The 24,383-nt window shown below is 50.1% G+C and overlaps 1 protein-coding gene across 7 annotated transcripts in view; it reads right to left on the bottom strand.

The window, feature by feature from the left end:
• Window positions 1-24,383, bottom strand: part of TBC1D16 (TBC1 domain family member 16) — a 76,517-nt gene that overhangs the window by 16,218 nt on the left and 35,916 nt on the right. The gene's annotated exons all lie outside the window — the stretch shown is intronic.

Raw genomic sequence — 24,383 nt, 5'->3', positions numbered from 1 at the left:
CGGTGGAGCTGGGATTTGAACCCAAGCTTTGAGGCACACATTTTCACCAACGTGTTTCACTGCCTCTAAATTCAAAGCTCAGCAATACAATCTCACTCTTTTATTCTGCTTCTTTAAAAAATTCGTAATTTTGTTAAGATCCCCGGTTGTAAAATACACAGATTACTACATGGATTCATCTACACCACAAGTTAAATGCTGTCTCCTGAGATTTAATAGTAACACCTAGCGGATGCCCGCGAAAACATAGGCGGAGTAAAGGCCAGCACTGGTTCTGGACCCCAACCCCAGCGTCTTGCAGTCACTTCATCCCGCTTTCCCGTTTCAGCAGAAACCATAAAAGTGTCACAGGCGATTCACCCCGAGGCACCTCTTCCTCAGATGGGCACCAGGTCCAAACGAAGCCACTCTGGATTCTTGAAGCACCGTCCCTCTGGGCTTGGAATGTCCTCAAAGAGGAAGACTGGCCTTTTTAGAACCTTTGCTGCTTCTAGAACAACGCGGGGCCTGCTGTGTGGTTCTCCCCCGCTTGTCTAAGGAAGCAGGCTGATCCAGTGCTCGCCTTTCTGCGGGGCACTCGGGCTCTCCCAGGAAAGAGAGAGACTCAGATAAAGAAGACAGCCAGACGGGAAGGCCAGGAGCCGAAGCATGCAGTCACGCGGCTAACTCGAACCCGAAAAGGCTGAGGGATTCCCCGTCCTCCTGAGGGGACCCTGACCGGGCTGCACTATGCAATGATTGTTTAAAAAACAAGGCAAGCCGCAGGTCTGAAGACAGCCCCCCCACCATGCCGCCTCATGCAGCATTTCATAATCTGCTTATGGAACAATGAGGCTGCGGCGGCCAGAGAGCATGTGCTTGGCATGCTTCCGCCGCTGGGCTGGCCCATCCCGGCTCACCTCCCAGCCCAGCCAGAGAGGGGCCAGCAGAAGGTGGCATTATTTCCAGCCCCTCTCCCGCCTCCTCCCCACCACTCCACGCGCACACATGCACGACCCCCCAAAACCTGCACGCCTTTCCCAACACACCTCGTCCTGCTCACTCCACCGGGCAGGTCAAGGTTTGTAGAAACCAGATCCAGGATGGACATTCACTCTGGCAGAGCCCTGGGCGAAGCCACTGCTCCCCTGCTATGGCCAGGAGGACTGGAGCCCTGGGGGGAAAGAGCCCCAGAGAGAGGGGCCCCCACCCTCCCGTAGCAACCTGTCCCCAGGCAGAAGTCTGCCTAAACCTTTTTACAACTCCTGAGGGGGAAATTATTTGCATTAATTAATTGATTGATTGATTAATTCAAGACATTATGTTGGGACTTACAGCTGGGGTTCCACGGCTCGAACTGCAGCAAAGTTGATGAGGGCCTTGGCCCTCGGTTCTTTAGGGCCTGTCAGAGCGGTGACTGTGCAGTCATCTAGTTCACCTAGGACTGCCTCGGTCTCTGCCTTATGACCCGCTGCCGGGGTTAAGGGCTGGATCTCATTTGCTCGTCTGCACCCCCAGTTCCCAGTACAGGCCTGGCCCAGAACACAGAGATTCAACACTCCCGCCTGGGATGAAAATGTAAAATATCTGGGCATTTTGGAGTCATAGAAAAAAAAATGTAAGCAAATAAAATCTCTGGAAAATTGAAACACGTATAGTTTTTATGTTTTATCTTTTTACACGTGCCGAGCATTCGTTTTTAAGAATATTCATGGGTGCTGCACATAATTTGGCTTGTTCATAAAATTATTATGTTGGTACATTAAGATCATAGGATGGTTTATTTAGGGCAATAACTCTCAATATGCTAGAAGTTAAAAATGTCTCATAGACAGAGCTAGAAGATGCTAAACTGTAAGAAATATAGCATTTCTGGTTTTTTGTTTCTGTCTGAGGATCGCTGAAATGCAAAATCAGAGATGAGTAAGAAAAGCCAGCTCTGTCACAACAAAACATAGCAAGTATGTTCTTTGTCCACCTGGCAACCCTTGCAATGTCAGGCAGAGTCAGAGATTAAAGATGGCCTCAAATTCCTAGCGTGCTGTCCATTTCCCCAGCCCTGAATCTGAGCTGGCCTTATCAGTGGGTTGGGCCGATAGGACACGCTGTGAGTGACATTCTGTTAGCTCCACAGCCTAGCCTCAAGAAATGTCTGCATTCTCACTCTCGGCACCCTCCGGCCGCCATGTAAGGAAGCCCAGACACGAATGATGAGAGACCCCCAAGGAGAGAGACACCCAGCTGACAGCACCAGAGTCCCCAAGCTTCGTGGGCAGAGGCCATTTCTAACCCTCCACCCAGCTGAGCCCCCAGCTGGTGCCAACTGCCTGACGAAGCCCCGGAGCACCCAGCAGAGCAGCCTGACTTGGCCTGGCCCAAGCAGAAGACGTGTGAGCAAATTAAAGGCAGTTCCAGAGTTGTTTGTTACATGGCTATAGATAACTGATACCTAGGGGAGTATCTGCTTTCAGAAAAAGCTTGAGTGGGAAGGAAGAAGCCTCCAAAATTACTAACTTGTGGTTCTCAAGGTCAGAGACATTGTGGCCAGATTCTAAGATTTGTAAATAGCTAAACTTCTAAGTTGGTGCTGGCTTTTCTTCCCTTTGAGACTTTTGAGTTGCTTCAATAGTAAGTCGATGAAACCCCAGCTGTAGGTCCCAAGTATAGGGTCTTGAATTAATTAGTCAATCAATTAATTAATGTAAATAATTTCCCCCTAAAGAGTTATAAAAGGGTTTAAGCAGGCTTTTGCCTGGAGGCAAGTTGCTGCAGGAAGATGTGGGGGCAGGGGTGGGGGGGTTTCTCTCTCTCTCTCTCTCTCTCCAGGACTCCCAGCCACAGCTAGGGAGCTGGGGGCTTCACCCAGGGCTCTGCCAGAGTGAGTGTCCATCCTGGATCTGGTTTCTACAAACCTTGACCTGCCCGGTGGGGTGAGCAGGATGCAGCATGTTGGGAAGGGGGTGCAGGTTTTAGAGAGTTGTGCTGGGTGCCTGTGAAGTGGTGGGAGGGAGGACTGGGGAAGGGGGCTGGAAATATCGCCACCCTTTGGTGGTCCCTCATAACTGCCAGAACTTGGAAGCACCTGCTGTCCCTCCAGCAGGTGAATGAATGCATAAACAAACGTCGGTCCGTCCAGACAATGGAAGGTTATCCGGTGCTAAAAAGAAATGAGCTATCAAGTCATGAAAAGACAGGAAGGAAATTTCAATGCTGAAGTGAAAGAAGCCAAGTTGAAAGGGCCATATACCGTATGATTCGATATAACATTCTGGAAAAGCAAAACTATGTGGACAGTAAGAAGCTCAGTGGCTGTCAGCAGTTGCACGGAGGAGGGAGGGGTGAGTCGATGAGGCACAGAAATTCTTGAGGACAGTGAAACTGCTCTATATGACTCTACAATGGTGGACACATGTCATTATACATTTGTTAAAGCCCCGTAGATGTACAACCCCAAAGGTGAATCCTAATGTCATCTATGCACTTTGGGGGATAATGGTGTGTCATTGTAGGTTCATCAAATGTAACAAATGTACTACTTTGCTGGGGATGCTGAAGATGGGGGAGACTTTGATGCCTGAGGGCAGGGGGTCTATGGGACATCTCTGCACTTTCCCCTCAATTTTGTTATGAACCTAAAACGGCTCTAAAAATAAAGGATATTTTGAAAAATCCAAAGAAACAAAATGAAAAGCCAAAGAACAAATGGGGACATATATATGACAAGGATTAATTACTTTAATTCAGAGAAAAGCATGTAATCTTTTTTTTTTTTTTTTGCTTTTTAGGGCCGCACCCATGGCATATGGAAGTTCCCAGGCTAGGGGGCAAATCAGAGCTACACCTGCTGGCCTACACCACAGCCACGGCGACTTGGGATCCAAGCCATGTCTGCAACCTACACAACAGCTCACGGCAATGCCGGATCATTAACCTACTGAGTGGGACCAGGGATCGAACCTGCATCCTCATGGATACTAATCAGATTTGTTTCCACTGCGCCACAACGGGAACTCCCAAACATACGTAATTTTTTTTTTAAAATGAATGCTCAACAGAAAAAATGGCAAAAAAAACCAAGTCCCTAGAGAATAAACATAAATAACCAATACACTTTTCACGTCCAGAATAATAACATAAATGTCAATGGAAACAAGATACAATTTGGGGGAGTTCTAAGATATTGGCAGTAATTAAAAGGTTATAAAATATAGCATAAGTAAGGCTTGGAGGAAAGACACTTGCACAACTGGGGGCACTGTATAATGGTCAAATTTCTCTTGGTATGCTAACAGAACACAACAGCCTTAAAAATGTTTATGTATGTTGACACTTTACTTTTGTTTTTAGGTATTAATCCTAAGAAAATAACCAGAGGTATCTACAGAAAACAGATAGGTAAACAGACGCAGAAAAACCTCTGACAAAAATGTAACACTCATTCAGGATAAAAGCTGTGAGCAAACTAGGAATGGAAGGGCACCTCCTCAAATTGATAAAGGGCCCCTGCAGACATTGTACAGTTCACACTGTACTCAGTGGTGGGAGACTGAATCGTTTCCCCCTATGGTTAGAAGGCTCCGCCTTCCGCAAAAAGCAAGAAAAGAGGAGTTCCTGCTGCGGCGCAGTGGAAACAAATCCGACTAGTATCCACAAGGATGCGGGTTCCATCCCTGGCCTTGATCAGTGGGTTAAGGATCGGGCATTGCCGTGAGCTGTCGTGTAGGTTGAAGCCCGAGTTGCTGTGGCTGTGGCATAGGCCGGTAGCTGTAGCTCTGATTTGATCCCTTGCCTGGGAACTTTCATATGCTGAGGGTGCGGCCCTAAAAAGCAAAAAAAAAAAAAAAAAAAAAAAAAGGCAAGAAAAGAAACTGAAACACATAAATATTGGAAAAGAAGAAGTAAAACTGTCCCCAATTGTAGATGATATAATTGTTTTACATGAAAAAATCCCATGGAATTTACAAAACAACTATTAGCACTACTCTGTGAGGTTAGCAGTTATGAAATAAAAAGTTAATATAGAAAAATTAATTGTATTTTTAAAGGCTAGCAACACATAATGGGAAAATACAACAAATAAAAATTCCACTTATAGCTGCAAAAAAAAAAAAAAACCTGTGTAAAATACTTTCTTTTTTCTTTTCTTTTTTTTTTGTCTTGTGTACTTTTAGGGCTGCACCCACAGCATATGGAGGTTCCCAGGTTAGGGGCTGAATTGGAACTGTAGCCGCCAGCCTTCGCCACAGCCACAGCCACAGCCACAGCAACGATCGGGATCGGAGCCGCGTGTGCGACCTACACCACAGCTCACGGCAATGCCCGATCCTTAACCCACTGAGTGAGGCCAGGGATCGAACCTGAAACCTCATGGTTCCTAGTCGGATTTGTTAACCACTGCGCCACTATGGGAACTCCTATCTTACACATTTTCAAAATGAGCAATGTATCAATTTGATCATCAGAAGTAATAGGTTAATCTTCTATACTTCTATCTTTTTGTAACAAGAAGTCCATATTAGTTTTTATATTGCAAAACCAATAAGGAGAATTTCAAAAAGAAAAGGAAAAAGTGAGGTATCAACAACCAATCTTCATTGTAGTTATCATTTATTGGAGGCTTCCTATGTGCCAGGAGCTCTGCCAATTGCTTTAAAGACTTTATCATACCAACATTATGAAGGGGATATTATTAACTCCATTTTATTCTTTTTTTGGGGGGCACACCCACAGCATATGGGAGTCCCTGGGCCAGGGATCAAATCCAAACTGCAGGTGCAACCTATGCCAGAGCTGTGGCAATGTCAGATCCTTAACCTGCTGCACCAGAGCAGGAGCTCCAATTAACCCCATTTTATAGCTAAGAAGACTGAGGCTGGGAACATCACCCCCAAATTTCTCAGATGATAAATGGCAGAGGAGGGGTGGACCAGGTGAAACTCAGCCAGCTCAAACTTTTCACCCCTATGGTGTGTGACTTCCAGAGACAATGGCAACAACTTAAGGGAAAAAAAAAGTACCACTGAAGATACAGAGGAAAACAAAACTCTATTTTTTAAAAAAGCATCTCTTAAAGGACACCCATGAAAACATACCTACTGCTCTCCGTTGCCCCATCCCCTGGGATCTGAAAGCCTCAGTGGTCAAGTTTTACCTGCCAGTAAAGCCCCAGTCCTCACAGTGGCCCGTGATAAGCCCCACAAGTTAACATCGGCTCATCTTTGTCTGTTCCTCCCTGTTCCAGTTTCCCACCACACTGCAGGGTTTCAAACAATAGACATGCCTCTTTCCTCGTTCCGGAAACTGGAAGTCCGAAATCAGGCTGACGGCAGGGCCGTGCTCCCTCTCAAGGCTAGGGAGGATCCTTCCTGCCTGTCCTAGCTTCTGGTGGAGTCCTCGGCTTTCCTTGGTATGTGACCTGAGCCGCTGGCAGTGCTGGCTCCTTAACCCGCTGCCGCACCACGAGGGAACTCCCCCTGCTTTCTCTTCTTACGAGGACATCGGCCATTGGATTAGGGCCCACCCTGAGCTAGAATGACCGCTACCTAACTAATTATGTGGAAAGAACTTCTTTCTACATAAAGTAGGGTTCTGAGGTTCCAGATGGACGCGGATGTGGGGGGCCATTTTTCAGCTCAGTATACCCCTTCCCATGTCCCCATTCTGTCCGAGGCAGACGGGACAACTTGCTTCCTTTCCATCCCACAGGGCCCTTTCTGCTTCCACAGGTCCCTCCCTCTGGGCTTCTGCTCTCACCTAGACTCAGTTTCCGTGTGGCTTTCCCTTGATCTTCAGGGAAACTGCCGAACAGAGTGTCGGACACGTCACAGGTCACCAATATATGCTGATTTTCCTTTACTGCTTAGAAAATACTTAAAAATTTATTATTCTCTTTTGTGTGTTTTGCTTTGGACTTTGGACTAAGTCCATTGCTGATGCCTAAACCAGACACAGACTTCACAAGGACATAACAGTCCAGATCTTAACGACTATCCCTCACGAGAGACACACAAAATTCTCAACAAAACACCAGCGAACCTAAACCAACAATATGTAAAAAGGATCATACAGCATGACCAAGTGGGATTTATGCCAGGAAGGCAAAAGTGGTTCAACACACGGAGATCAATCAATGTAACACACCAGATTAATAGAATACAGAACAGAAACCACACAATCATCTCAATGGCGGCAGAAAAGACATCTGACAAAAACCCAACTCCTTTTCATGATGAAAACATGTACCAAACTAAAAATGGAAAGGAACTTCCTCAACCTGATAAAGGGCACCTATAAAACCCCACGGCTAATATCATACTTTATGGTGAAAGACTGAAAGATTTCCCCCAAGATCAGGAACAAAACCAGGATGTCTGCTCTCACCACTTCTGTTCTACTGGAGGTCCTACGTAGGGCAATTAGGCAAGGAAAAACAAATTTTTAAAAATCATCCAGATTGGAAATAAAGAAGTAAAGCTATCTCTATTTGCAGTGATGTGATCTTGCATATAGAATATGCTTAGGAATTCACACCTCCCCCCCAAGACCCTATTAGAACTAATACATAAATTCAGCAAAGTTACAAAACACAAGATCAATATACAAAAATTAATTGCATTTCTATACACTACCAATAAATGATCCAAAAATGAAATTAAGAAAACAATTCCATTTACAACACACGCACGCACGCGTGCAAAGAAAAAGACTTGATCGCTATAAAGTACAAAAACATTGTTGAGACAAAGAAGATCTTGGCGTTCCAGCTGCGGCGCAGTGGAAACGAAACTGACTAGTATCCATGAGAATGTGGGTTCGATCCCTGGCCTTGCTCGGGGGTCGGGGATCTGGTGTTGCTGTGGCTGTGGTGTGGGCCAGTAGCTGTAGCTCTGATTCAGCCCCTAGCTTGGGAACTTCCATATGTCATGGGCGCGGTCCTAAAAAAAAAAAAAATAAAGAAAGAAGACCTAAATAAATGTAACGCCAGGAATTCTGGAGCTCTCAGCCCAGACAATGTCTGGCAGAGCCTGCCTCTGCCCACACACATGGAGCTCGAGTACCACTTGGACCACGGTGCGGGAGCGGCTGCTTCGAGACCGCTTTGGATCGGACGGGGCTCAGCAGATACCTGCCTGAGCCTCTGGGTCTCGGAGCAACAGTGGCCTGGGGGGGACTTGGTCACGAGGATGATGTCCTGCACGCCCACAGCTTTTTTCCTGTCCCCAGGCCAGGCAGCCAGCCAGGGTGTGGGGGACATCAGGCAGGTCAGGACACACCACCAGCACAACACTGGGTATCTCTGAGTTCTGCCTTGTGCCTGCGAAGCTAACTAGTCCACACACAGATTTTGACCCACTCACTGTCCCCTGCCCAGACAAAGCCGAGAGGATAAATAAGAACCAATGCGTACAAAGCAGTTTAAGCCCTGAAGGCTTATATAGCTTCCCCACTGCATCTCTACCAGCATGCCCACTTTTCAGACGTGACAACTGATACCCAGAGAGCCCCAGTCATTGCTCAAGGCCACTTGGAGCACCGCTGACACTAACTTGTCTCTTTAAACCCTGCCGCATGCCAAGCATTTTCTCATATAGGTCTTCCAAACGTTGACTGACAAACAGCCAACTAAAAATACAGGAAAATTTCTAAAGCGAAAAGGAGACAGGAAGTCAGATCGTGGCAGCACGTGTGTGTTTAAATACAGAGACATGAATGGCCATGTCAGGGGTGTGGCTACATCCTTTCTGCTAAAGACAAGCCCGATGGGGAATCCTCCCTCTGCTCAGCCTGGAGCTCAGAAGACCTGGGGCCAATCCCGGCTTGGTCCCTCATCCAGCCTGTGTGGTCTTGGGCCAGTTACCCACCTCTGCTGGACACTGGTCTTCTCATCCATAAACTGGGGGGGATGGCAGGGGGATGGGAAGGGATGGCTGAGGGACTGAGGTTCAGGGAGTGGACAGGAGTCCTGACTGCCGCTTCTCAGGTGCAGCCGGCATCCTGCCAGCTCTCCGTGGCTGCTGGGCCGTCAGTCCTGGGCGGGACATCCTCTGTCTTCTAAGACCCCAGCCAGCCCTATCGCCTCCTTACAAACTCAGGCCCCAGAGCGTCACTGTTCCCAACCGCAGGCCCATGCCTGAATCTTCGGCTTCTGCACTCACGTCCCCTCCCCTGCACCCTAGCGTCCCCTGTACTTCTCCGCTCCTTGTCCTCAGGGGTCTGGCCAAGCCCTCCGTGAATAAGGGCTTCGGGGAGAGATTGTCCCGTCTGTGTTTCCCTGTACCCTGACCCTGGAGCCCTGCCAGGACTCTGCTAACCAGAGGGAGAGGATGGGGCAGGAAGGGCAGGTGTGGGGCAGCTGCCCTCCACCACTGATGGGGAGCCCATCTTCCCTGACCCCTCAAACCCCGAGGCAGGGATGCCATCTCAGCTGTCTTTGCAACCTTTGCCCCACAAGGGCCTGGTGTGGAGAAGGTTGCAGAGGACGACAAAGGAATTGTCACTTTCTGCACCTTTTCTCCATCTGTAAAATGGTGGTGACGGTGGCTGGATTCTGATCGCTGAGACCCCATTAGGCTCTCAAATTCAGGCAGTTTCTAGAATACATGCTAAGCTGACGGTTGCGAGCAAAGCTGTAGGCACATCTGCCCTAATTAAGATCACATCACATACACACAAACACACATGCATGCACACAGTGGTGGCTCAAGCCACCCTCGCTGGGCTGGACTCTGCCCGGTTTCCGCTGACCACGAACACTGTGGGCCCTGCTCTGGGGTTTGCTGGCAGAACCAGCGCTGCTGTGCGCCCAGAGGACAGTCAATCAGTGTCGCTTCCAGACCGGCCAGCCAGAGCATTAAACTCGGACCCTGCGGCAGCTCCCTCTCCAAGCTTTTCGGAGACTCAGTGCTGAAGATCACCACGGGAACCGGCTTCTCTTGGGCCTAAGGGGTCATTTCTGACATAGGTGGAATACGGGAAGCTATCAGAGGGGAGGCAGGGCAGATCCTGTTACTCCAGCCCCCAGGACCCACTGTGGCCACGCTTGGGGTGTCATCAGCCACACCTGAGGCCATTTCCCAGCCCCAGGGACTCGGGAGCTGCAGGCCTGGGAATGACAGGCTGGGCCCGGCTTGCATCACAGCTCTTGGTGCCGGGAGCTCGGCTCTGCTGGGAGCCGGGAGGGGAGCGGCGGAGCTTGGGCCATTAACTGCTGGGAGTCCCTGACACCGCGTGAGCTGCACAGGGCTAATTATGAAAGGTGTAAATCACGGGGAGGAGGAGAGCAGACATGTTATTCAGGTTTATTACCAACACAATTTAGGAAAAGATAACCAGGCTGGACCTCTCTTCTTTTCTTTTCCTTTGGCAGCGGGGGGCGTGGGCGTGGGGGTGGAGGACGGGTGCTGGCAGGTAGAAGGAGAACACACACTAGTCCTTTGGGTGCTGTTTTTATTTTAATTTTTTTCTGAGTCAAATAGAATGACATCCTCAGATCCAAGTAAAATGATGAAAAATTTCCCTTAACCAATTCGATGCTTTCAAGGGCTCCTGAGCGTCTGCGTGTGTATGATTTCTACACAGGTGGACTCAGGATGTACACGAGATGCTGTGTGGGGCTTTTCCCACGTAACGCTATTACATGGTATTATTCATTATGGGCTGGAGACTCTGATGGCAGGAATCATTTGTTTTTCTTTTTCCCTTAAGGCATTTGCAAATATGCTTGGAGGCTAAGGGATGCTGGGTACAGCTAATAAATAAAGCAAAATAATTAATAGCCCTTGCAGTCTAGAGACCACTCCCAGCTACTCCTGAACTAGGCTTCTGAGAACCAATTGTTCCGCGTCGTTCCCGGCTGCCTCCATCCTCCTCACTGTGAAGACAGCAGCAGAGAAAGCTTTCTGGGCACAAAAAGAATGAAAAGCAGAGTCACGCATGCCCCCCAGATTTTACAGGAGTTTAAAATGGGTAAGAAAATATTTCTAAACCAAAGTGCCCGTATTGGTTGCGTGAACTCAGTCCATTCAGGGTCACACCTAGGAGGTTTTGTAGGACCGAGAAAAACTATGAGTGACAAAATTTCTGCCGAGAGCCAGACTCTGACCAAAGCAAGGCCCACGTGGGCCACCCAGGCAGCACCCTGAGCTGCAGAGACAGGCAGGGAACGCACGCTCACAGGTCAGATCCAGCCCAGCCCGCAGGCCAGTCAGGTGACCCCTTCAAAATGAAGCTAAGTCACCTGCCCAAACCAAAAAGGTGATGTTTGAGGAAGGGGGGACGGCGGGGAGGACAAGAGGGAATGCAGGTTTGTCACAAACACCGGGGTGTGAAAATGTTTCTGTGTCCCTTCTGTGGGACCGGCATTGTACTCTGGCTGCTGGCTGGGGAGGAAAGAACCTTGACGGTCAGGTTATCAAGTGCCATAAAAAGGCGCCTTGTAAACTGGTGCAGCCATTACGGGAAACAGTACAGAGTTTCCTTAAAAAACTAAAACTGGAACGGCTATATGATCCAGCAATTCTACTCTTAGTTACATACCGGGAGAAAACTCTAATGAAAAAGATACAGGAGTTCCCGTTGTGGTGCAGCTGAGATGAAGCCAACTAGGAACCATGAGGTTTCAGGTTCGATCCCTGGCCTTGCTCAGTGGGTTAAGGATCTGGCGTTGTCATGAGCTGTGGGGTAGGTCGCAGACGCGGCTCGGATCCCGCATTGCTGTGGCTGTGGTGTAGGCTGGCGGCTACAGCTCCGATTAGACCCGTAGCCTGAGAACCTCCATATGCTTCGGGTACAGCCCTCAAAAGACAAAAAAAAAAAAAGATACATGCACCCCAATGTTCATAGTAGCACTATGTACAGTAGCCAAGATATGGAAGCAACCTAAGTGTCCATCAATAGATGAATGGATTGAGAAGTGTGGCATATATATACGCATATGTGTGTGTGTGTGTGTATAATGGATATTACTCAACCATAAAAAGGATGAAATTTTGCCATTTGCAGCAATGTGGATAGACCTAGAGAATATCATGCTTACTGAAATAAGCAGAGAAAGACAAATGCTACATGTTATCACTGAGATGTGGGATCTAAAAAAAATACAAATGAATGTATATGCAAAATAGAAACAGACTCACAGATATAGAAAATAAACTTGTGGTACCAAAGGGGAAAGGGAAGGGGGAAGGGACAAATAAGGGGTATGGGATTAACAGATACAAACTGCTATATATAAAATAGATGAGCAGCAAGGATCTACTGTACAGCATAGGAAATTATACCCATTAACTTGTAATAATCTATAGTGGAGTTAACCTGCAAAAATACTGAATCACTATGCTGTATACCCAAAACTAGCACAATATTGTAAAAAAACAATTAAACATTTAAAAAATTTTAAAAAGGCACCATGTGGATTTTACTTGATTTTTCTGCAAATATGTCTGAAACAGGCTATCAGCCCCCAAAAGTCACACACCGTCTATTCAGCCCTAAGTCACACGGGCCTTCTCAGATGCTCCTCCTTGAAAAGCAGACTGCATAACCAGTGGAGGCGGAGGCCAGAGACTCAGTAACAAGGAGCAGACACTTAGGGGTGCGGGGGTTGCTGACCAGAGGCCTTGCTATGGGGGGTGGGGGGGGGGCTGATGAGGCCTAGGTGGACGTGAACCTGTATGAGTCTATTAAGGCCAAATGCAAGAAGACCCCACTGTGGGACTCTCTGGGTCATGCACCCCCGCACCCAGCAGAGTGGCTCCCCGTATGGGTGCTGGGGGCACAGCTGTGCCGTGGGTGGGGACCTTGCAGTCCCCTGGCAGTTCCCCAGGTCGGCAGAACAGAATCATCACTATCCAGGCTGGTGGTTCCCAACTTTTTCGGTGATGTTCCCCTAGGCAATTTAAAAATGGAATGAATACTAATAATAATTTGACTAAATTTAGGTGTTCCCCTTAGGCATCTGATTAAATTTCATGAACTCTTTTTTTTCAGGCTTTCAGCCTAAGTTTGCCTTCTCTCTCTGCCTAACTGTGAGGACTGCTGGGCTGTCACGTGGGTCAGTGGACTCCACCTCTGGAGGGCGGCTGGGAAAGGCAGTGGGAGTTTGGAGCGCCCCTTCGGGGGTCGGGGTAAGCGAGGGCTGCCCAGAGAAAGAGCACGTGGTCACAGAAGCGCTGCAAAGGTCAGGAGGCCATCAAATCGTTTTTCTAACAGAGACACTGAGGGACCAGCTGAGAGGCACAGCCGGTGGGAGAGACGGCAGAGCTGGGAGCCAGAACCTTCTGCATTCTGACCTCTGCGCCTTGCTCCCTCCATGCAGCTCTTTTCCCCTCTCAGCTAGTCTGGGTTTGAGGGAAATTCCTGCGGGAGCCCCAGCAGCAGAGACCTGACGGGCTCCTCAAGATGCCATCTGGGATGCTCAGAGTGACAACCCAGGGACCACCCTGCTGTGCGCGCCTGTGCTCGGCCTGGCACCTTCAGTCCCTCCGGACAGGCTGGAAGGGGAGCGTGACTGCCGCGGGACCCCCACACCAGGGCCGACCGGAGCTGCTGGCATCGAGGGCAGGAGTCAGTAACAGGGCTTGGGCAGTGGGAGGTCCCGGGGGAATGTTAGTTGCTACCCTCTATCATTTCATTTTTTTAATTCAATGAATTTTACCATATTTATAGTTATACGACCATCGTCACTATCCCTTCTAACCCCAAACTGCAGCTAATAGTGGCAATAAATTAAAACACGCCTGCCTTCTTGGATGGGCGCTGGTGACTCATTTACATCCCTCTAACTCCCTTCCACGTGGTGGGCCCCATAAGCCCGAACTCCTCGTAGAGCGCCTGCCCGGGGAGCGACCTCAGAACCGGGCTCCTTTGCCTTCTCCCGTGACGCCGCTTCCACACCACTCTTGTTTCGTCACCCCTGGGCCTGGTTCCATGTTGACCAACAGCAGCCTTTGGCGCCGAGCCACCGCTTGCGTGGCTCGGGGCAGTTAAGGCAAACCGGGACTGGGACTCTGGCTGACGGATCTTCTTAGAGCAAAATGGCCATTCCAACCTGAGGAGGGTGGCCTAGGAAGCTCTGCTTCTCAGGGTGGCACAGCCGTCCTTCAGCAGCCTGACTCAGCCCACCCAGAGGCTCGCTGCCAGCCTCGACTGCCAGGCGGCTGTCTGTCCTTGGAGCTGTGTACAGGGCAGAAGGGAGGTCGTGGGCGGCAGGTCCCAGGGAGATGGGGTAGCTCCCTACCTCCTGGTCTCCGTGAAAGCCACCCCCAAATCGTGGTACGGCGGGGAGATTGGGGGACCCTCAGAGGAGGGCTTTCTCTCTCTGATGTACTCTTCTATAAAACCACAAAGACCCCAGGAGATAAATGGGCCACGGACACATACTTCACACACACACACACACACACACACACACACACACACACACACACACACACACAAATGATGTGAATAAACCTACAGAAATATATTCAAATCACCAGTCATAAAGAAATGCAAAGGAGCCTGGTTTTCAAGCCCATGGGTCAGCAGTGATTTATTTCCAAGGGAGTGGAAGCCGACGTTGGGAGGTGTACTATGAAGCTGGCACCAGCCCCTCCTGCCCCGGGTGAGGCGAACGGGCACATGTCTACCCTCTCCACCAGCCCTTCTTTCATGGGAAAAGGAACATGCTGCTTACAAATTCACTCAGAGGCGTGTAAAGCAAAACTGTAAAGTCTCTTGTTCCTTTGCCAGCCTCAGCCCGGACTCAATCCTGCCCTTCCACAGGTAACCACGGGCCAGGCAGCCCTCTGTGGGTGTTCTACGGCACCCACACCCAGCCACACAGACACCCCCCCCCCCAACACACACACACATTAAAGTGGAAATAGGAGCAGGCTGTCAATACTGTTCAGCTGGATTTTTCTCAGTTACTATACCTCGGCTTTGTCCTGTCAGTACATCGGGTCAGCTGCACTTCTTTCTAAGTGTTGCTTCAGGTTCTGTGTATTTATTTATACCTTCTCTATGGACAAAGACTTGGTGTGGTTCCTGTTTTCGGTTTTTATAAAATAAACAATATCACATTGAATTTCGGTATGTGTGCATATGTACGCATTAAACCTTTGTACGTGCACAAAATTACACATCAGACTTTTGCGCACATGTAAGTGTGGAACCCTGTGTGTTTGTGTGTGTACACAAACATTTAAATCTTTGTGCACCGTCTATGAATTTGTCCACAATGAAGGCTCACTCCTTTAAAGCAGCAATTGGCAACATGTCTCAATAACTGAAAACGTTTCCCTCTTTGATTCTGTTTCTGGGAACCCGCTGGAGGAATAATCCTATTTGTGCACCAGCACCAAGCAGAGGCAGGTATCTCATAAGAACAGCAGAAAACTGGAAACAACTCAGTGTCCATGAAAGGTGTACCGTCAAGTGAAATGTCATATATCCTCCCAATAGGATATTAGGGAGGCGCTTGAAATGATGGCCATTAAGAGGACACGGAAGGAATTTATAATAGGACATGAATTGAAAACAGCAGGACGGAACTCACATAATCCTGGTGGCGGGGAGCGTAAGCCGGCCCATCATCTGTGCAAAACAATGGGTGTTTCTTGTGAAGCTGAGCACACACAGCCCAGAGGGATTCACTCCCCACACCAAAGCCCGGTGCAAGAATTGTCATAGAGAAACCCCCTGAAAACACACCGAACAGCGAGTGCCAGGGACACGGATGGACGAACTGGGCAATGGTCACAGCTTGGGGTACCTCCTGGCAGTCCCGGGAAATAAACCTCATGATCTTAAGACACAGAGCTGGTCACAGAAGGTTGCAAAGGATGCTGACATTTTAATATGCTCAAAATCAGACAAAACTAAACCCATGTTGTTGGAAAAGGTACACAGATGTGGCCAACCTGCCTTAGAAGAGGGAGGAAATAATGCCCACGGCATCCCAGAAGGTGATGCTTTCCGGAGTCCAGATTCCAGGGAAGGAAGGGAGCCTCAGTGGCTGGGTCAGTTCAGGCATGCAGCTGTGCCAAGGGTAATGGGGGTGCATTTTATTATTATGCTGCATCATTTACATGTTTTATATCTATATCTATATATACACACACACATATATATAAGCATGTATCAAATATAGCAAATTTTTAAAATATTACTTTAAAAACCAATAAGCCAAAATTTACAAACAGCATGTCTGCAGCTTCATAAAATAACTTAGGCATCAGAAAGAAAAAAAAATAAAAATAAGCACAAGGCTGGAAGAAACAGAGCAAAATGCTGACAATGGCTGTGTTGGTCACAGGTAGGATTTCACTCCCTGGTTTTATCTCTTCCCTATGTTTCAAAATTTCTTGAGTAAGCAGGTGTTACTTTTATATTTACAAAAGGAAGAAAATCCTCCAGATTATTAAAAACCTCAAAGGCAAAACCAAACAAATAAAAAGCAAAAACCTCCCCTCTACAAACAAAAAACTGCCCCGAGCAATCAACCCACGGTTTCGATTGGCAAATAAATCAAGGAGGTCAGACGAGAGCACCCCTGAGTCAGAACTGGGATGGTGACAGAGCACAAAGGCCGCCCTGACCTGCTGGGGCCCCGGTTTACTCCTGGCCACCCACCTGTCTCTGGCCTCAGACAGCAGCACCCAGGCCGGGTCTCCCACAGACCGAGGTGGGGGTGGCAGTGTGGCTCCCACGCTGTTTGTTTCCCGGGGCTGCTGTCACAGTCACAAGAATCTGGGTGCCTTAAAACGACAGATTCTCTCCTCTCACGGTCCTGGAGGCCAGAAGCCCAGGATCAAGGGGTCCCTAGGACCCCGCTCCCTCTGAGGCTCCAGGGCACCATCCTTCCTGCCTCACCCAGCTTCCGGCGGCTCCAGCTACCCTCCGCCTTGCTTGGTTCGAAGCTACGTCACAGCCATCTCTGCCTCTGCCCTGGGTCTGGGTGAACGTTTTTGTCTCATAAGGTCGCTAATTGGATGTAGAGCCCACCCTCATCTAGTGTGATCTCATCTTGACCCTTAATTCCATCTGCGAAGACCCTTCCCAGCAGGTTCCTTGCTCTGAGGTTCTAGGGGACACCATGCAGCCCAGCACCCACCCGGTTCCCAGCAACGAATGCACACAGAACTGACTTTACCACCGGGAAGCTGCACAGCGTGGGGGAGGCAGGACAGCCACTCCCAGGCCAAGCAGATCTCGGGGGCACCCCACTCCACCCCGGTCTTGGGGGGGCCTGGCCCTCACTCCCAGAGGGGACGGCTGCTCCTGGGCATGTGGGCTGGGCCATCCCGAGTGTCTCCCCTTCACCCTTGAGGGAACATGGGCCCTGTGCCCTGAGACCCTGGCGTCGAGTCAGGCCCGAGGGGTGAAGCACCAGCAGCCAGGACCCCCGTCTTGTGGTCGCCATTATTCACTGGTCTCCATTTTCTTCTCAGACATGTATTTCCCATCGTAAACTGTGCTAAATGCCATTTAGTAGCTAATTAACTTTCTGTGTGAAGACCTCTCTAATTGCGTACTCTCCCCCCCTCTGCTGGGGTCCTCGAGGGACACAGAGCTGTCCTAGGGCATTTGTTCTGCTGCTCCTACCTCGCGGGCACAACTTCCCGCCCGGCAACAAACTGCCAATCAAGGCAGCAGAGGTCAAGGGGGACCAAATTAGGAGCCCTCCGCTGCTGCCAAACTTGCTTGGCAAAGCTTAATTTAAATAGAAAGCAAAAAGGTGATGAAAAATCATTTTTCCCAGTGAAACTCTTAGCCAGGTGGCAGAAGGGGTGCTGTCCTCTGCTCTCTGGAATGGCTGGTTTCTTCTTTGAAATGTTCTGACTGGAATCTGTTTATATTTTGACTGCACTGGCATCTGCCATCCATCAAAAGGAGAGATCATCAGAAAATAAAAGCTTTTGATTAGCACTTGCCTAAATCACTGCAGTGCCAATTACTGCATGGTCCCCATGCGGGGGCTGGGGGAGGCTGCAAAGGTGCTGTGGGGTCCATGGGCACCCACTTTGGACCCAAAGCCCAGATGATCTCACTAGCTTTGTCCACTGGTCTCAGACCTTGTATTTCTAGGGTGCGTTGGGCATACGCACCCCATTGAAAGAATATGTGCACTTCTTGAACACAAGGAGATCTCTGATCACGCTCCCGGACAAACATCCAGCCCAGGTGGATAGTTTTGACCGCCACAAACACAGAGTTTCAAATCAGAGCTTGCATCTCACCCTGCATCCTCAGCACCACACCCCCCAGGACATTTTCCAGAGCTCCTGCCTGCAGAGCATCTCTGTGAAACCTCCCCCCACCCAAGACCTGTGGCAGAGGACAAAGGCTGCCCCTGCCACCTGGGAAAGCAGGGGCTCCGGTGGCAACTCCTGCTTCGAAGGATGAGTGGGACCCAGGTGCCCATGACGCCCTATTCCTTGTGTCTTACAAGAGGGCAGGGCCACTCCAGGTAGTGAACGGGTTTAACCTCCATCCCAGCTGAGTCTCCCATTCTCCAGGTAGTGAACGGGTTTAACCTCCATCCCAGCTGAGTCTCCCATTCTCCAGGAAGTGAATGGGTTTAACCTCCATCCCAGCTGAGTCTCCCATTCTCCAGGAAGTGAATGGGTTTAACCTCCATCCCAGCTGAGTCTCCCATTCTCCAGGAAGTGAATGGGTTTAACCTCCATCCCAGCTGAGTCTCCCATTCTCCAGGAAGTGAATGGGTTTAACCTCCATCCCAGCTGAGTCTCCCATTCTCCAGGAAGTGAATGGGTTTAACCTCCATCCCAGCTGAGTCTCCCATTCTCCAGGAAAGGCTCTGCAAACCTGACCCTGCAGGAGGCTGTGGCTGAGCGGGCACCCTACATCCTCAGTGGACGTGTCGCTCCCTTAGGTCAATGGAAAGTTTGGGTTAAGTGAGAAGTCTACAGCCAGATGGGTGTCCAAGGCCCTTCCTGGACCTTCCTGGCAGGGGTGGGGTTGGGCTGTCTGGGCTCACCCTAAGCTGCCTTTGCAGTGACCATCGGGAAGAGCTGACTTGAGGTCAGCTGTCCCCTTTGCGCCATGGGCTCTGCTGCTGGGTTTCCCGGACTTCCTTCCCACAGCAGCCTTGGAGCAAAACCATTTGGGGATTACTTTGTTTCCAGAGAGGCCCTCGGATGTGAGGTGGGGCCCAGGAAGGTCAGGACAGGGGCCAATGGTGGGGCTGCATCATTGCCCAGGGAGGAATCGGCCCACAGCATCTTCCAGACTGTGGCTGCACCCAACCAAGAGAGGGAATTGTCCAGAACATCCTGGTCTGGGTGGGATGAGGAAGAAGCATTTCCTAAGGATGGTTGTTTTTAAAACACAACAAATAGGTGCGGGCATACGCCCGGTGACCAGGAACCATAACTGCCTCCAAGGGAAGAGGCTGGGGTGGGGCTGTCAGGAAGGATATCCCCCCGGTTCTGTGACAGTGGCCTCACTCTGCCAGGAGAGCCCAGGGTGCTGCCTTGAGGGGAAAAAATGTTATGTGGAAACACGGAGATTTTGGTTCAGAGGGACTTAGGGGCTCCACCAACAGTGGCTGGCTTACAGGCGGGCGAGAAATTTTCACAAGTTTGGAGGCCCGCAGGCCTGGAGCCTTCTGAGAGTGTCAGGTGTTATGTGCGTGTGAGATCTAGAAGGTATTCAGTGGTGCTTCGGTACCTGTGGGTGACTGGTTCCAGGAATCCTGCAGGTACCCAAATCCTCGGATGCTCAAGTTCTTTATATAAAATTGCATAGTATTTGCATATAACCCCCCATATACTTTATTTTTTATTGAAGTGCAGTTGATTTACAATGTTGTATTAGTTTCAGGTATACAGCAAGTTATTCAGTTATATACACATATATATACGTCCTTTTTCAGGCTTTTTTTTCCCTTAAAGGTTATTCTAAGGTACTGAATATAGTTCCCTGTGCTCTACAGTGGGTCCTTGATGTTTATTTATTTTATATATGATGGTGCCTATGAGTCCCAAATTCCTAATTGATCCATCCCTCCCCTACCTTCCTCTTTGGGAAAAGTTTGTTTTCTGTGTCTGTGAGTCTGTTTCTATTTTGTAAATAGATTCATCTGTACTTCTTTTTAGATTCTGCGTATAAGTGGAATATCCTATTTGTCTTTGTTTGACTGATTTCACATAGTAGGCTCATCTCGAGGCCTAGCCATGTTACTGCAAATGCCATTATTTCATTCTTTTTTATAGCGGAGTAATATTCCATTGTGTATATACCACATCTTATTTATCCGTTCATCAGTGGATATTTGGGTTGCTTCCGTGTCTTGGCTATTGCGAATGATGCTGCCGTGAACACAGGGGTGCATGTCTCTTTCTGTATACACCTCTAGATGACTTCTAATATCTAATGCAACGGCAATGCTATGTACATAATTGTAAATACGATGTCAACGCCATGTAAATAGTTGCTGGTATCTGTCAAATTCAAGTTCTGCTTTTAAGGACTTTCTGGAAAATTTTTTCCCCCAAGTATTTTCAATCCGAGGTTGGTTGAATCAACAGATGAGGAACCTGTAGATACAAAAGAGTGACTGTATCTTAAACTTGGAAAAACTAGCCCAGCAATTTTGAAAGTGATTGGAAAAAAAAAGGAAAAACTAAACAGGTAGAAAATAGAGGATATTGAATATTTTCTTCTGACCCAAACAAAATACTCTCCTCTCTGAAACTGTGTACGTGTATGTGTGTGGGGTGTAGGCATGTGTGTGCACGCATATGTGTCGTATGTATGCGTTCCTGTGTCTGTGTACATGTGTGTGTGGGGGGCGGCGTGTGTGTGCCCATCTAGGCCCAGGCCAACTTTCAGTTATGAAAGGACAAGAGTTTACCCTGTGGGGTTCCAGCCCCAGGCGCTGGGGTTAGGATTGAGCGGGGAAAAGTATTATGCGCTCCCAGAAACCACTGTATTTATTTACTTTGAATATTTTCCCTGACACCTACCAGGGAGGTGCTGGACTGGCCACCAGCCCTGGGCTCCTTGGCAAGTAGGCATCTGCCCAGTCTTTCATGTTCTTTCCAAAGTCACAAAACAAAACACCACCACCTGAGAAGTCACACCAGCCAATGGGCCTCTCCCAGCTCCAGCAACGGCTATGGACAGCTGGCCCAAAGGGGAAATAGTTTTCCTCGGCCAACGGCAGAGAGCTGTGTGTTAAGTCCAAACCCCACACCATCGGCTCCCAAGGGGTGCAGTGGGCACCACCCGGGGGGCTCGCCGGACTTGCCCAATCCCTAGGTGGTGGCGGAGAGTCAGACACTGCACAGCCTGCCTGCTCCCTGCTCCACCAGCCGCGGCTGCTCTGCACATCCCGTGCCAAGAATTCTGTCAGTGCACACCAGCAACGCAACACACCCATGACTCCGCACAGGAGACGACCCCCAAATCGTCCCCTTTAGGGGTGACGGGAGTTTTCTCTGGAGGGTTCTATGTGTGGGATGTCGGTCCTCTAATGGTTAATCAGCCACAAAGCAAAACTCAGTGACCCCTGCTCGTTTTGTCAGTGACAAAGCCTCGAAAAGTCAAAGCTCGGTTCTGCTGAGCTCAGTGACGTGGGCATTGGCCAGCCCCGTGGAAAAGCCTGGGCATGGCCGTGCCTCCCACCCTGGCCGGGCTGCACGGTGTCACCACAGCCCAGCCTGGGCTTGTCCCCCACCCCAGGCCCTTTCTGGGGACCCGGCACCCTCCGTTCCACCGAGGAAAAGACTTTCAATCAATCGAAGAGATAGAGGTTTCCCCAGAGGACATTTCTTTTTAAAAAGGGGGAAAAAGCATAGGGATGAGTGGGGACATTTCCTGCTATTTATACAACTTCCCGCTCTGAGCAAATGCGTGGTGTGAACAGCCAGAGAGTATTTCCCGACAACACCACTCACAGACGGGGCTCAAGGAGGCCCCAAGGGCACCCCCAATGTGCAGGACCATTACAACCCCTCCAGCAGCACCACAGGTCCCTGATGAAGTGGCCCTGTGAGCACAGGAGTGACTTGTCCCTTTAAAACAATCAGAGTGACATCCTCCAGCCAGGGGCAACTGCTCTGTACGTGGTAAAAGACCCCAAACCTCCTAACCAGTTCCCGAAGTTCAGCAAGCCAGCAGGCAGGGCTCACACCTCCATCAGCGTGGCCTTGAGCAGGTGACCCTTCTGCCTTGTCTGAGTGGCAGAGGGGTCCCCCCCATAAACATGGTGTTTGATTTGGGGCCTGCCTTAGAGAAAGTCCCCATAGGTACAGCTATCTTTGCCTTGCCCCTACCCTCACCAGGGCTGAGGGCCGGTGCAGAGTTTGGAACGGCTTTCAAGGCTTCTCCCTGTGTGGGCAGGGCTGCTCTCGTCCTGGGCAGACGGGCGAGCCTGCACAGGCACCGTCTACAGGGTGGCCCCATCCCAGCAGAGGTGATGGGTGCTGAGTCATCAGGGGCTCAGGCTCCCGACTGGGCTGTCCCCTGAGCGATAACCCCAGGCATGGGTCCCGGGGCAGCCTGAGGTCATGACCTGTGCCGTCAGGGATACTGGCAGGTTCATGCTGATCTTTGGCCAAGCACCTGCCAAACTCAAAGGTCACTTGTGTATTCGCTGTTTCCGGACGCCTGGACTTTGAGTCTGGGTCCTCTGAAAACGTAGGTGTGCCCTCCAGGGCAGAGGGCATCAGCACAGGGACCCGCCCCAACTGGCACACCACCCCCTGCCACCTGGCCCCAAGGCCAGAAGGAGCGGGGCCCAGCAGGCTAAGGCGAGGCTGGGAGTGGGGAGCCGGCCAGCTTCACCAGCCTGGTTCCCACTGGCCAGGCCTCCCCAGTGGCTCTCATTCATTTATTTCTCATTCATTTCGCCCACCTGGCCCTTTGCTTTGCCACAGGCTGGGAGGACTCTAGAATCTTTCTTAAAAGAGCAAAACCAATGTCACGCTACATGACGAGGGGCAGAAACACTCATCATGTTATCGGTAGAGGCTCCTGGGGGTGGGAGGGGGACGCCCAGCTGGGCCCTCCCCAGTCCCCCTCTGGAGTCCCAGTATCAGTTCCCATCCTCTGGGGGCCTGGAGGCTCGGGATCCTATTACTCAGGGAGACCCAGGGTGCCCTCCCTTCAGGGTGCTCAGCTTCCCAGTTCCCAGAGGGCAATGGTTCTCGAGTTCAGGTTCAGAGGGAGAATTTTTTGAAGCTCTGGAAAAGGCTGGGGCTGCGGTACCTCCTGATCTGACCTTGACCGCCTCCAGGGGCTTCCTCTGGGTTTCCCCACCCACCAGCCCCAGAAGAACCAGCTTAGGGCCTAACTCTGGATTTGACTTGCCGCCACTTTCAATTTGGGTTGAACGAGCTGTGGAGTCCCTCTTACGGGGAGCCTCAGGCCCCGGCCGCAGTGAGGAGACGGAGGTGGTGGGTGCCCAGGCTACAGTCAGCCCTCCAGCCATGGCATCCTGGCTGGCCATGCCAGCCTCTCCCGGCCCAGGTAGAGGTGAGCGGCTGCAGCTCCAGAGCTGGCCCCAGTAAGCCAGCCCTGGACCACACTGGCGTGACCGTCCGATGCCTGGAAGGGCAGACCAATGTTGGGACAGGGGACAGTCACCCAAGGTGGTTTCCCACAGTTGCAGTCACTCTGGTGATCTCAACGTCTTTTTCCTTTTGTGGCAAAATACACATAATACACAATTTACCATTTCTGCTGTCTCCAACCGTAGAGTTCGGTGACATTAAGCGCATTCACGGTGCTGTGCCAGCACCACCACCAGCATCTCCAGAACTCTTCATCTTCCCAAACCGAAACTCTGTCCCTATTAAACACTCCCTCCCCGTCACTCTCTCTCAGTCACTGGTACCCTCTATTCCACGCTCTGTCTCTACAAATCTGACAGTTCTAGGAACCTCATGTAAGTATCTGTACTTTTGTGACTGACTTATTTCACTGGCACACCCGTGTTACAGCGGGTGTCAGAATGTCCTCCTTTTTAAGGCTGAATAATATTCCAGTGTGCGGATGGGCCACGTTTGGTTTACCCATTCATCCCCGGATGGACATGTGGGTTGCTTCTACCTTTTGGCAATTGTGAGGAAAGTTGCCATGCACCTGGGTGTACAAATATCTGAGTCCCCGCCTTCAGTTCTCCGGGTTGTCATCCCTTTACTGCCAACATTTTTTTTTTTAAAAAAAGAGAGGGTCTGGGAAAGTAAATTTCAGACAAGGCCCCCTTGCGACTCAGCTGCGCTGTCCTAGGCGTCAATGTGCCCACAGGGACAGTGAGAAGGACAGGGGCCAGGCTGCATCCCTGTGTGGGGCTGCATCCCGCTGGCCCCTCCGCTCCCTCACATCCCAGGCCTAACCTCGGCCATGCGCCTCTGCCCTGGGGCCAGAGGCCAAGCCTGTCTAGGACCCGTCTG

The sequence above is a fragment of the Phacochoerus africanus genome, chromosome 14 (assembly GCF_016906955.1).
Source record: "Phacochoerus africanus isolate WHEZ1 chromosome 14, ROS_Pafr_v1, whole genome shotgun sequence".
Taxonomy (NCBI): Eukaryota; Metazoa; Chordata; class Mammalia; order Artiodactyla; family Suidae; genus Phacochoerus; species Phacochoerus africanus.
This window is presented reverse-complemented; position numbering and strand designations above follow the sequence as displayed.